The sequence below is a fragment of the Oreochromis aureus genome, linkage group 8 (genome assembly GCF_013358895.1).
Source record: "Oreochromis aureus strain Israel breed Guangdong linkage group 8, ZZ_aureus, whole genome shotgun sequence".
NCBI classification, from domain to species: domain Eukaryota; kingdom Metazoa; phylum Chordata; class Actinopteri; order Cichliformes; family Cichlidae; genus Oreochromis; species Oreochromis aureus.
This window is the reverse complement of record NC_052949.1, coordinates 8,642,116-8,656,019: the sequence shown is the minus strand read 5'-3', so window position 1 is coordinate 8,656,019 and position 13,904 is coordinate 8,642,116. Positions and strand designations below refer to the sequence as shown.

Below are 13,904 nucleotides of genomic sequence, written 5' to 3'. Positions count from 1 at the left end.
ATAAATACAACTCACATGGTCACTGAAATGATTGACAGGAGCAGATTGTGTTTATGTCTCATTGGTCATGACACCTGATAATAAAGGTAAATTTTGCCTTCATCACATATTGTGTCCTTTTCTGGCTCAATTCATCTCCCTTAAATCACAATCAAACTTTAAAAAACTAATAAAAATACATACTCATTTCTGTCACAGCAGATTGCACATTGCTTATTTGTCCAGTACTCAAAAAATAGAGTGATTTGCCAACCACCTGATCTACTAGATACAGTAAGTGCTTACCCAGCTGCTACCCCTTAGCCTGTTGCTGGACTCTTGCTGTCTTGATATGCAGCCAGATAATTTGTGTTCCCCACTTGCTTTTCCATTTCTTGATTGCTCTTGTTCATGAAGATCTTCTGCCGGTTTTCAGGTGCACCATCTGCCTGTTGACTTAGCCTTTGAGTTTACTGAATTTGACTGCCTTCACTTTTCTGATTGTAAGCTCGACTTTAATTTTTGTATTAAATTTGGTACACTTTTGGATACAATACCTGTGTTATTTATTTTTTTATTTTTGTGGGGGGTTTTCAAATATTTTGTGGTATGAGAATAATAGTAATTTGTGAAAAAAAGTCAAACAAAATGATGATCTTTCCTCAATGATTGTAGGTTAGCAGCAGAAATACTCCTATGACTTTATTTAATGTTCTGAGAAAATTATTAATAAACTACATTTATCGTACAATGTATTCTCAGTTTAAAAAGAAAAAAATATCCATTACCAACCCTCCTCACTACCATGCATTTCAGTATAAGGCTCAACATCTTTTACCCTCTGCTATTGCTGATATGTAGCCACATATCCTCTTTAAAGTAGATCTATTATACTTTTAATGTACTTTTTTCAAATAGATACTTTTACAATGGTAGAGGCTCAAAGTTTGAAATAACGAGGTATGAAAATGTAGATAAAGGTAAACACTGTCTCACTGACTTTGGCTAAACAAACAAAAAATGTTCCTTACAGTATTTTCTACTCTTGGATCTGTTGGATGCCAAAGACAGGGGATTTTCTTACTGTGGTCTGGTTGTGAGCACAACAGCTCAACCTGTATGCCCTTTTAGACTCTGAAAGAAGATCAGTTAGCTATTTAGACTAACTTTATTGAAGGTAATTTTTTGGGTATCGAACAAATCCATTTCAATTTATTTGGCTTTCCTGGGGAAGGGAGTGCAAAACAACTGCTTTTTTTGTAACCAACAATATTAGGACCAACATGTTCTTTCATTCTACCTCAAAGAGGAGTCTTTTGTCACTAATCCAGGATAAATTAGTATTTTTTAGCTTCTCTAATGATAAAAGGAAGATGTTCCATCTATAAAAGGCAACGTTGAGGAGAACTATATTCCCCAAATCTTTGTAAATAGACTGAACAGCTTGTTTCAGTAAGATAAATGAGCCTGCAAGGTAGCTAAGCTGCTTTGTATATTTCTGCAACCCATTGCATATAGATGCAACCAACATTTTGCAGCTAGATCAAACCAAGTAAGCCACAGCAAGCAATGTAACCCTATCAAACCTGCACACACAGGTGCATGAGCAGTTTAGTCAAAAGTAAAGCAACAGAGAGCAAAGGGGGTGTGTTTCACTTGCCCTATTTGACAAGGAAGGTCATTCTCTTTTTCTTTTAATGATAGCCAATTTTTATTTTTAACCTTGTCACAGAATCTCCCACTAGGTCCTTCAGAACAAGGTCAACTAAACCTTGCAGTGATCAGGTGAGCCTGAAATCTTGTTAAAAAGAGGACGAAGCAGTAGTTTTGTGCAACCAGCTCGTCACTCCATGCACTTTTTAAGCTCAGAAAATCCAGCACTTCCTAAAAAGTGCTGGATTTGGCTTTGTGATCAGGTTTAGGTTACGCTGTAGTGATAGTTTTGTAAATATACTATTAATAAAACTCTCCACCATCTAGCTGCCAATGTTATTGTCATAAAATCTTCAATGACTGTTCCATGACGTTAATAACATGCAATGAAAGGGTCTGACTCAGAAGCATGAGTAATGACATAACTGTGTTTTGTCAGTATGTGAAAATACCTCCTTAGTCTGGTTATTTCCCATGAGGCTTCAAGTGAGGGCGTTGACAGTATAAAGTATTTAAATAATTAAAGGCTTTTATTATTAGCACTGGTACATGTAACACACTTGTGCCGTCATTACAGGGACATTGCTTTATTTAACATTTTTCACTAGCAGAAACCTAGATAAGATACTACTTAGCTGTGTCACAGTTTACTATAATTATTTTTACACTAATGAGGTTTTTTCAAAAATAAATATACAACAACTGCTTTGACTAAATACTGTAGCATTCTGATTAAACAAACATGGTTTTATTATGAGAGTCTTTGATGTTAACCTTTTTACAAAAAAGTTTAACTGTATAATAAGGTAACATTTACTTTACCTCAGTGTTTCCACTGATTAATTATTAATAATTAGTGTTGGTCTTATTTACATGGATTCTCATACGTTGCTTCATTTTATCTTCTTTGAGTAATGGCATGATTTTCATGCAAAGTGCTGGAGGATGTTTAATAAAAATAATATATTCCAGAAAAGCTGGTCGTGTCGTCGAAGGTTCATCTCTGCAATTTCAAAATAAAAAAAGAAAGAAAGAAAATAATAATGAAAAATTAGGAAAAAGAAGACAATTTTCTATAAATAATATTTTTGTTTTCGGTGGATTTTTTTCCACTTGGCTTGAATTTCAATTGCAATGTGTAGAAAAAGACAAATGAAATGTATTCACCCTCTAAATGTCAGGGTTATATATTTGTGTTTGCAATGATTATACTCATCTAAGCAGGAAATTATTTTCTCATTCAAGCATCAGCGCACCCAACCAGTTATATGCTGTATCATAGCTGCTTGCAGTTTCTGAAGTTTGGACTTACACACAAACATGCGGAGACACATTCCACACATGGCAACAACACTGGAGATCTGAAGTGCCCTGCCACACTCTGGGCTCATCAGGCAGTCCCTTGTCTTCAAGCAGCACTTGGGACAGCTACTCCCCGATTTCTCTGGGCTTTTACTCTCTGTGGGTGGGTGTTTTTTGGGTTGAGTTTGCTTAACATCGTCGGGGTTTTCATCCCACACTTCACTTTCACCTCTTCCCATTGTGAGTGTTTGTTCTGACAAAAGTTGAGCTTAATCCAACGGTTTGAGAGCTGATGGTTCAGATCTGTGAAGAAAATGGCAGAAATGTATACGCTGTGTGTGTAGCTTCATTATGGCAGAATTTCCACAGGGAATTATTTGGGCCGCATTATGTGGCAACTCCCATGCTCTCAGGCTTTACAATACGAGCTTTGTTTACAATAGCAACATCCAGTGTCCAGCGTCATAATGCTGTTATGACACTTTTTCGTGTTTGTTAAGATTTCGCTGCTTCACTGTGTGCCATGACTCAGATGTGTTTCTTTGCCAGTGCTGAGTTTCATTTCTTTATCATCTGCATCTTACATTGTTTTGCAGGAATGCTTTCAGTTATGCAGATAATATTGCTTCTTCCTTGGAACTGTACAAGACATTATATGCTCTAAAAGAAAATCCAGTAATGTACAAAGAAAAATTTTGGTTCAGAGTAAGTGTGGCATCAATGTCTACAGACAGGACACTGCCTGAATCGGTGTAATGATATATGTCTAGTCAGTAAACAACAGAGAGCTGAACATATTATGCATAGAAGTGTCCCATTTCATTAAAGAGAGATCATCTTTCACAAATGTGAATCATTAACACTACAGTCTAAACTTAAGTCTCTTTATGAACACTTTATTGAGTGAAGTCACATTGATTTGACAGATTAACAATCTTTCCACACTGATGATCATCTCTCCTGCCAGGAGTTGAGGCCCCCTGTTTCAACTGTCGGATACAATTGCTCCCCAAAGACATTATCAGATATTAAGTGATAACCCTGATGGTGAAGTAACAACTTATCTGTGCCATCCAGTGGCTACCCATTTATTAACACTGACAGTAAATTAGATTGCTGGCATCTGGAGGGTATACTGGCATTTTGAATGCACCTTTCCATCTCACCCGGCTTTCAAAACTCCTTTGGATTTCAGTCATAAGTAATGAAATTCCATCACCCTCCTCACCCATGAAAGCAACTTGGAAAGGAAGTGAGAGGAGGCCATTAAGAGTAGAGAAAAAGAGTAATGGTCTTACCCTTTGCTTTCAGAGTCACCTCGCTGTCGGTTTGAATCTCTCTTTGTAGAGCAGACTTTCCTTAAAGGACTGCCGAGGATAGGCACCTTCACCCTTACAGACACTCACACCCGCTTATGAAAAGCTGGGTTGCTGGCGTTATTGTTTGCCTCAGTGAAATGAACAAGGAGGGTGTGTCTTCAGGTTTAACAGGTTTGACAAAGATCATTGTCCTGAATAGTTTTACTTAAAAAGAACAAGCTACGTGCGGACTTTAAATGTCTTAAAGGTGCAGGCAGTATTAATAAACGTAAAGAGATGTAAAACCTTTGCTATATATGCAAATACTTGTTTATCTCTGTTGAATTGTGAATTTTTAAATATGTTTATTGACATGTGTTCTCGCAATTATCATTGAGTTTCATGTATTGTGACTTTAAAACTGTGTTTTAGATAGATGACTGAAGTCTCTGAAGTACTTATGCAAATTAAATGTTCATTATTCAGATCCATTCACAATCACAATTTCTTTTAGTCGCCAATAACGAATATGTTTCTTCTAGTCTCCGTGGCAGCATATGCTGCTTAGGGTTGTTGTGAAAATTCCATCAAGTTTTAATAAATAACTAGACAGAGTGACTTGACTAGACTGCACAGTTCATTACATGATGATCAATGATGAACCAAGAAGAACAATTTCAGGAAACAATTAAACAAAAAACAATTTGAATATACTCAAAGAGCTGCATTTCATTAAGAAACTGAATTACTTACTAAACTATTCATCATCTGTAAATGCATCAACGCAAAAGGCACAGTAAATCATTCATTTTGTCTGAAGAATACATGAATAATTTTAGGTTGCATGCTTATTTATCTAAGTATATAGGCTTATTTTATCTACGCATTTGGCCTGTGTCCTCTGAAGTGATATGATTATGTGTGTGTCAGGGGGTTATAGGCAATGTTCACTCTAATTTTTCATGTATCTGAGCAAACAGTCCCTCAGCGGTCCCTTGGACCACTGTAAGTAACATCAGCACTGTGGTCACGCTAGCATCGAATCCATTCCAGTTACATGGTTTATTAAAATAATCAAATTACAGCATTTACATTTATGTTTGACTACTTTTAATTAAGTGCTTTAGCCCATTTACAATGAAAATTTAGAAAAGTCTTGTCCATGACCTGCGTAGTATGTTAACACTATTGGAAGTAAAAAAATAACTTGAACTCCAATTTTGAAAACACATCTTTCTTTCTTTTTTTTTTTTGCCCAACATTGGTCATTATATACTGTATTCTGCAGACAAAGAGTTACACAAATAGTGTGAATCACTTACTGATTCACACTGCAAAACAGAATGGATTGTTAACGTATTTATTTTAATTTCAGTTCAGGCTAGTTTTTTTTTTTGTGCGCAACGCAGATTTTCTGTGCGTGGAGACCGTGCCAGCAGTACGCGATTGCGCACGCGCACAGCTTAGAGGGAACACTGGTCATAGGTAATAAGAAGAAAATGTATTTTTAATCTGATACAAAAGTTTCTTTTTTATATTCTCCACTTTTAAAGTCTCCCATAAAAGTGATTAAAAGTTTCCAATCTGTTTTAATTTTAAATTTTGGATGAAAAAAAAAATCAATAGATGGAAATATTCCATCATCAATAAATGATGAAAGAAAAAAGGGAACTATTTTCAGGCACTTTTTTTTGGAAGTGCATATTTACTGTAGCTAAAAAATAAAATAAATAATTTTATCTATCATGTACAGATCAATATTATGCACATTTCACTTTTTAACTGACAAGTTTGATTACACATTAGGCGTATTAAATGAAAAGCATGTAAATACTTACACACTGTTAAAACAATGACAATATTTGGAGAGTAAAACAGTATTAATTAAGCAATAACATGAAACCATCAAATAATAAAGATGTAATAGTATGTTAAGCTACTGAATCATTAATCCACTACTGCAATGTTATAATAGAATTGCAGTATAAAGTGTTGCCATAGGTAAAAAGTAATTAGACACAAACTTCTTTGTCAACTTAACTCTTTATGGAGCATTTATGATCATTGTTAGGATTTTGATTTGCATCATAACAGTGAATGTAGAGTCTTGTTATATCCTTCAAAAACCCTCTATGATTGAATTTGTAAGTATTTCAGTTCTTGTCCTCTAAAAGTCTAAGCCTTGGTAAACTATGTGTCCCTCTGCAGCTGGATATAATCAGGACTGTGTGTGGCAGTAAGATGTGATGAGGCATTTGCGTTTCACTTCATCAGTTTTTTTTTTATTTCTCTCCTGTCTGTTCGGTTGCTCTATTACCCAAGCAGGCAATTTCTTTCAATATCTGGCAGAAACATGACAAGCAGTCCATCTCATCAGATCACAAACCCATGAGCCACTAGAGTCCCCTGATACAGCATGCCAGTTATTCCTGGGCACAAGTACTCATATTGTCTTGGAATGCCTCACACTTCTAAAACCAGCCATTTATGGGGATCTAAAATGCTATAGCTAACTTAAGGAGAAGAAGAAAATACCTGTGGTGTTAAAGATGTAAATGAAGAAAGAATAGCCCTTTCAGCACTGCTTATTGTGGGCCAGTGCTAGCTGATAGGCTTAAGTGAAACAGTATTTCAGTGACAGCAATAGTTAACCAGCGTAACTTGTTTGTAGTGAATGTGCTTCCTTTTTCTTAGCTATTAACTCTAGTTAGTGATTACTCAACTTTAGTTACTCGGGTCTTTTAACTAATAGAAAAAATCTACCATACCTACCATTTTTTGTGTGTTTGTTTGTTTATTTGACAATTTGTCGTAGAACAATAAATACTTTTAATACTAAAAACTTTTAAAGAGACTATGGAAAGCTTCTGTGCGTAAAAGTAATTTAATGAGATAATATTTTTAGATAAGAACAACTGAACAATGTTCCTTAAACATTTAAATGGTATTTAAACAAACACATGAACTATAGTTAGCTTGTAATGCAATTATTACATTTTTAATTTTTATCTCTCTAATTTTCTTTTCAACAGACTTTAAGTCAATCACCCACTGAGCTATAAATTCCTTGCAAGAGGATCATCATGTGTGGAGTTTAACTCTGTGATAGCAAACGTATGCACCAAGATAGTCTCTGATCTTGTCATTCCCCTAAAGGACGCCCTAAATTAAGCCTCGCAGGCAGTGGGAAGTTATGATAATAAATTCCCCTCAGGAGGAATCTATACATAGTTCTTGGGTAGAGGTAAACCTTTTTTGTGTGTATACAGATAAAAGAGAATCACAGAATCACAGTCACAGCAGTATATGACCAAAAAAAAAGTGTTGTGAAAGCAAACATAATGGCAAAAGTGTTAGCAGAGTGCTGACGCCTAAGTGAACAGGTATGTATGCAATCACAGGGAAAAATCCACAGGCGTGTCTTCCTTTAGTTGAAACTGCCTGTGGCTGTCAATACAGTTGACATCTTAGTACTTTATTCTAACACTTTAGTACTTTTGTGAGTGAGTTTCAGTGAGTCTTAAACTTGCACATAATGTTCAAAAAAGTAAATATTTGACAGCTCATTTTCTAATATTTATACATCCATATAAAACTCATTATTTGTGGTTCTTTAAATAAAGCTTTGAAATAAATGAAAACAAAGTCTTGACACCTGTAAGTCACAGATTACAATGTTTGTACACATACAATGCAAAGCAATTAAGTGTGATTTGCAATAGTTGAATGCAGTCTCAAGTGTTTGGCAGATAATTGTCATGCTTGAAACAATTGAGGAGAACACCATCATAAATCCTTTGTTTCTTCAGAACCCCAGCTTAATTGAAAATGGTTATTTTCTCAGGTTATTGCCTTTTCTAAGTGGAAATGTATTTTCTTCCATCCCACTGCTGTTCCTTGTCTTTTATTAAACTGAAAAGTATTGAGAAATTAAACAGAGGAAAAATTCATAGCTATTAACTTTTCATGTTGGGAATATGGCCTTGAGAGCCTTGAGACAGCTTATTTTGCTTATATTCATTTCATCTATCCGCGAGTATTTTTCTCTTCTCTAATGGTATCATTCCGTCTAGTCTCTGTTTATTTGCTCGTTATTTCTGTTCTAAAATATTTCTTTTCTTCTGCTACTTAAATAGCTTTTTGTCAAGACATAATAGCCTACCTACCTACATTCTCCTCATGTACTTGAATCACATTATTGTTGTTTGGACACATATTTTTCTGTCTATGTCACAGGCCCTGTGCTGAAGTGAACAGAAGACAGATCGAACATACTGATGGTTGAGCGGTTGTCAGACATGCAGATGTGACCTTGATCATCACTGAGGGGTGGAGGTAGTCATAAATCCAGCGATTATGCCATGGAAACTCTATTAATTCTGCTGCAACACAGATGTGAAATACAACTGAGATTTTTTTTTCATGGGCACTTAAATGATTTTCGATCACTTCTGCACAACACATATGTACTACATGCTAGATATACTACTGGCTTGTTCGAGTAAAGCCATTTTAAACCATTCAGATAAAAATCAGTGGTTAAGAAAAATATCTGTGGGCATCAGACAAAATGTGGAAAAAAAGAGAGAAAAGGACACTCGTGATTTATAAGTGTGGGAGCATTTGTCTGAAAACCTTTGAAATACATACACGTATTCTTCCAGACTAAAACTAGTGCAGTCTTCTCTCTGCCCTTGTGTGTAAGAAAGTAACAACCCAACTCAGTCTCAGCCTGAGGTTAGAAGTGGGTTTGACCACATATGAAATGCACCATTTAGCTCATGTTTGCCATTCCTCCCTCCACTCAGCATGAAGATAATTGGATATAAAACATCAGTGAAAAGTCATAGCTCTCCTTCCTCTACCCCTGCATGGCCTCACAGGCCCAATTCATACAATAAAACACCATTAAACCTCATCAATGCTGCTTTAAATGTGGTCGACAGGGTGAGATGGCTCAGTGGTCCATCTTATATTTCATGTAGATATGGTTCTGACTGACCTCCAGCCCTAGTTGAATGACCCATTTCTTTATGTTTCCTGCTGCTGAGGTAAATCGTCTGTCTTGCATTTTTCTGCTGAATTTCTTTTTTCATTGTAGAGCTGAGTTACACCTTCGGGGGCCTTCAACAACTAGTCTAATATAAGAAATATAAGGTACTAGACCAGTGCAAGTACATGTCGTGCAACACTCGTGTCTTTAACTAATTTGAACTAGTTTCAGTGCTCATAGCAAAAATACTCCAAGAAACATATGAGAAATATAAAGGCATGAATTACACTGATTATCCTGATCATGGCACCTGTTAGTAGGTGGACTATATCAGGGAGCAAGTGAAGCTCTACTGCCAGAGAGCCTTGTTGGGTTGCAGCTAGTGAGCTGTGTGTGTCCAACACCTTGGTTTTCTTGTTCTTCTTCTTTAAAAGGTGACAGCGGTTTGTCTGTCTCTTTTAGTTTCGTTATTAATAGAAACAATAATAAAACCCTTTAATTTAACCACTTTGCCTCCCTGTTTCCTTTGTTCAACCTGGACACCTTTTGTTACGTTCCCTCATCCTGTGTTAAAAGCAGAAAAATTAGAAGGCATAAGAATTTGAATGAGTTTGTCATGTGTGATATGTGATGGCATGATGACCAGATCAGGGCATCTTCAAAACTGCAATTCTATCAAAAGAAAACAGTAATGCACTGTTTTCTGTTCATTATTTCATTCCCATCAAATGGCTTTAGATTTGCATTTTGGACTCAGTCTGTCACACCCATCTCACCTATTACCAGTTTCTCAACCAGCGTCTGAATACATATTGTTTTGGTTAGATTGACTTGTGCATTTGCCTTAGAGCTTAAGTCTTTTGTTTGTTTTGAAATCCTGTATCTGTGACTTTATGTGGTCTACCACTACATGGCCGAGTTTCTCTGGTTCCTAAATGCTTCCACTTTTCAGTAATACCACTTACAGTTGATGGTTAAATACCTGTGAGGGAAGAATGTCACCAACTGGCTTGTAGTAATGGTGGTATCCTATTACAAAACCATTTTCAGTGAGCTCTTTCGAATAATCCATTCATTCTCCAATATTTTTAACAGCATGAATGGTGTCGTTTAAAAATCATGTAACTCTGTTAACCCCATTAAAACCCCATGATCTCATATTTTAAGACTTTTCCTAAAACTGACTTATTTGTCAAATGCTGAATTGTAGAATGTGTGGAATAAAAAGAAAACAAAATGATACAGAATGATTGTTTACAGCCATTTTGACATGCTGCTATAACATGAGCCAGAGGTAACTAGCTGTAATTGATAAATAAATATATACAGAACCGTAGTTACACAAAAGATAAATAATTACTCCTGAGAATTTGAGTTGGAGCAGTGGTCAGAGTGTTGAGTGTGTGATCAAACATCGAAAATTGCTGACTGTACAGACCAGGGGAGTAACAGCAGCTGAACTTAGCAGAGAGTTCAGAGTGAGGAAAACTAATCAGAGCAAAAGAGTGAAATCCACAGCAGAATAGCCAAATGGGTTTTAGGCCTAAGTAGAACAGCTGAGAAGGTAAAGGGCTGAATACTGAGGTGGACCAGAGTGGACGCTGGATGTAAAGATGCAGGTTTGGTGATCAGAGGTAGATGTGGATGAAATGATAAACTTTGACTGATCTTATTTTACAATAATTATTTAAAACATGTTTCTTTTTTTGTGGCTAGCTATGAGGTTAGTTTTAAAATGTAGGCAATCAGCAGTTAAATCTATTTCACAGTAAGAGTTTATGTCATCTTTAGGACAACTAATCAAGAATCTTTAATGTGTTATTTATTGTACTCTTTTATATTATCTTATTCTAATATGTAATTTAACTTTGCAATCTGTAAGAAACAATTGAAATCATTGATAAAAAACCTAAAAATTAACGTTAGGGTACGTCCACACGCACACGGGTATTTTTGAAAATGCAGCTTTTTCTATGATTTTAGGCCTTTTGTCCCAAAGTAAATGCTGTTTTGGATCACTGAAAACTGAGATTTTTTAAAACTCCTGCCAGGGTGGAGATTTAAAGATTAAAAGGTGTAACCCTATATTTTTGTGTATATAGTATATGTCCTATAATCCCAAAAGTATTCAGTCACCCAGTTATATCATTGCATTCAGGTATTCCAAACACTTTCATAGCAACAGGTGTATAAAGAAAAGGGTAGACCAACATTATATTAAATCTTATTGATTTAGGAATAGGATATCCCTAACTTTCATATGTGTGTCAAAGTGTATGTGAAAAGAGCACTCACAATGTGAAATAATCATCAAAACTTTGCTATTGTCAATATTTACTAAACATTTACTAAAACTTATTCAACTCTTTTATAAAAGAATCTTTAAAAAAAAACAGCCGTATTGCCAAAGTTCATCTTTCATGTGGGACATTTAGAAATCACAAATATGTTATTTGTAGGCTTTTAAATTTTATTTTAGGGCAAAATTTACATTAGCCAACATTTCATGTGTGTGTGTGTGTTCAACTCTTCTTTCTTTCTGCACTAATGTAACATGAAAAGCAAAATAATACATCTGCAGGACTGCGTCTAGCTAGCAGTTCTACTGTCCCATTAATGCCATGTGTGTTTTTTTTTACCTTTTAACACTTGCTTGGTGTCTGATCATGATGCCACGCAAGCTTTTAATTTTCTCCACCACATTTCTCCTCTTAAATAGATTTTTGAGGAGAGTTTATTGAATTAGCAAGGTTCTTAAGTCTTGAGTCTCTGGTCCCCCATTAGTCATTGTCAATAATGAATGCTGCTACAGTACTTCTAATTGATTCTACTCATGGTGATAAAAATAATTGCCTCTTGCATCGGCCAACTCTGGTTGAGTTTACATGACAGTAATAACTCAGCAGTTGGCTATACTATTGCACTGACTGATCTCTCTCTCTCTCTCTCTCTCTCTCTCGCTATATATATATATATATATATATATATATATATATATATATATATATATATATACGTACATGTCTATATATGTGTGTGTTGACTTGCATGTCATTAAGAAAGATCTATGTTTTTTTGGCTGCCTGTATTTTAGCGTGATTTTATGCCATTCCTGCTGCTCTGTGCTTTTCACCACTTCTGTTTTCCAATGCTATCCAACTGAAATTTATCATCATCCCTCTGATGCCTGATTCTATATTCCCTGCTCTTTAAAACACAGTGCTTTTCTCTCTTTCCCCTTTTAGACTGATGTGACCCACCACCAGACAACCTCATCCGTATCTCCAGCTGGCATCTGCTCAAGCATCACCACAACCAGCATCTAGACTCTGGATACTATCCTGTCTGTTAGCATTGCTGGGACTTAGTTAACTGGACATCACAACATGTTTAGGACGATGTTTCTTCTTTTTAAAAAAAAAAAAAAGTAACATGCTATATGGTTTAGATTGTAAAACTCGTGACTCACACAGTCAAATGATAAAACCCACCACCTCTAGGATTTCCATAGAATAATCACAGATCAAAGACATTAAATCAGATCAGTTTATAAGTTATAAGGCTTATTGACCATCTGACCACCACTTACTGTTTTAAAGTGAAGCTGGTTCTTAAACTGCATTGATCTCTTTGGATCAGCAGCTTTAAAATAAGGCCTGTTGGGTGAATGTCAGTGTTGGATGTTTGGCTGGATATATGTACAGATGTCAAGCCTTGCTGTTGATGGAGTTCTGCAGACTGTTTGTTTGTTATTAACTGTCAGAGGACTATAGGCTGGCTTAACTCAAACGTATTATCTGGGGGTTTGAATTCTTAATAATATATTGGATTTTTGGTTTCTGTTTGGGTTTTGCTGTTATTCCAGTGTTTAAAGTTTTGTTGTATTTATGGATTAATTGTTTTGATTCCTTTATTCTAGAAGACTGTGAGATTTACTTATTGTGACATCAGCTATTCTTATTTTTCCTTCATCATTATTGCAATGATGAGTTTCAGGTTTGCAGTCCTATGTTTTGGGTAATGTCTTGTTTTCAGTTAATAGTTTATTTTTTCACTCCGTGTTTCTGTCTATGTTCATTCCTAGTCTTTTATCATGTGCAGGTTATGTCTTCTTGTCTTTGAGTTTTGTCTTTTGGCTACTTCCTGTTTTACTTTGAATGTTGGTTTTCTTTCGTGGCTTGTGTGTGTTTCACTTTGTCTTCTCTGATATTCTTGATTGTCTTTACCCATTTCTTACTCCCAAGCAACCCTTGCTGGACAAATAATCCTGTCTTCTCTGTGCTTTTTCCTCTTTTGTATTTTGTGTCTCCATTTTATTTGGATGCTTTTGGTTGGATTTTTTTTATATTTCTTTTTGGACTTTTGTTAAGCCACAATATATGCATAGCTTTTGTTTTATATTCAGTGTGGATCCTTCATGCTCTTGACATAGGGAGCTAGATTGTACACATACTATATTTTCAATCCAACCTGGCAACTCAAATGTCATGTCAGGATAGTTGTGTGTTCACCATGGCCTTTCAAATACTATTAGCACAGCAAGGACCTCAGTTAATAGAAAAAACAGGAAAGAAAAAAGGAGAAGCAACTACTAAAAATCTGCGGGTGAATTAGGAGTCAATGCCAAGTCAAATGATTTAGATCCAGTCTTCCAAACAACATTTTGGCACTGAAAAGAA

General features: G+C 35.6%; 1 long non-coding RNA gene across 1 annotated transcript; it reads right to left on the bottom strand.

The window, feature by feature from the left end:
- Window positions 1-2,140: 2,140 nt before the first annotated feature.
- Window positions 2,141-4,385, bottom strand: LOC116336305. The gene is made up of 3 exons (XR_004200695.2): window positions 4,233-4,385; window positions 2,945-3,237; window positions 2,141-2,635 (listed from the first exon to the last, which is right to left on the bottom strand). It is a non-coding gene; the product is annotated as an uncharacterized LOC116336305 (long non-coding RNA).
- Window positions 4,386-13,904: the final 9,519 nt, after the last annotated feature.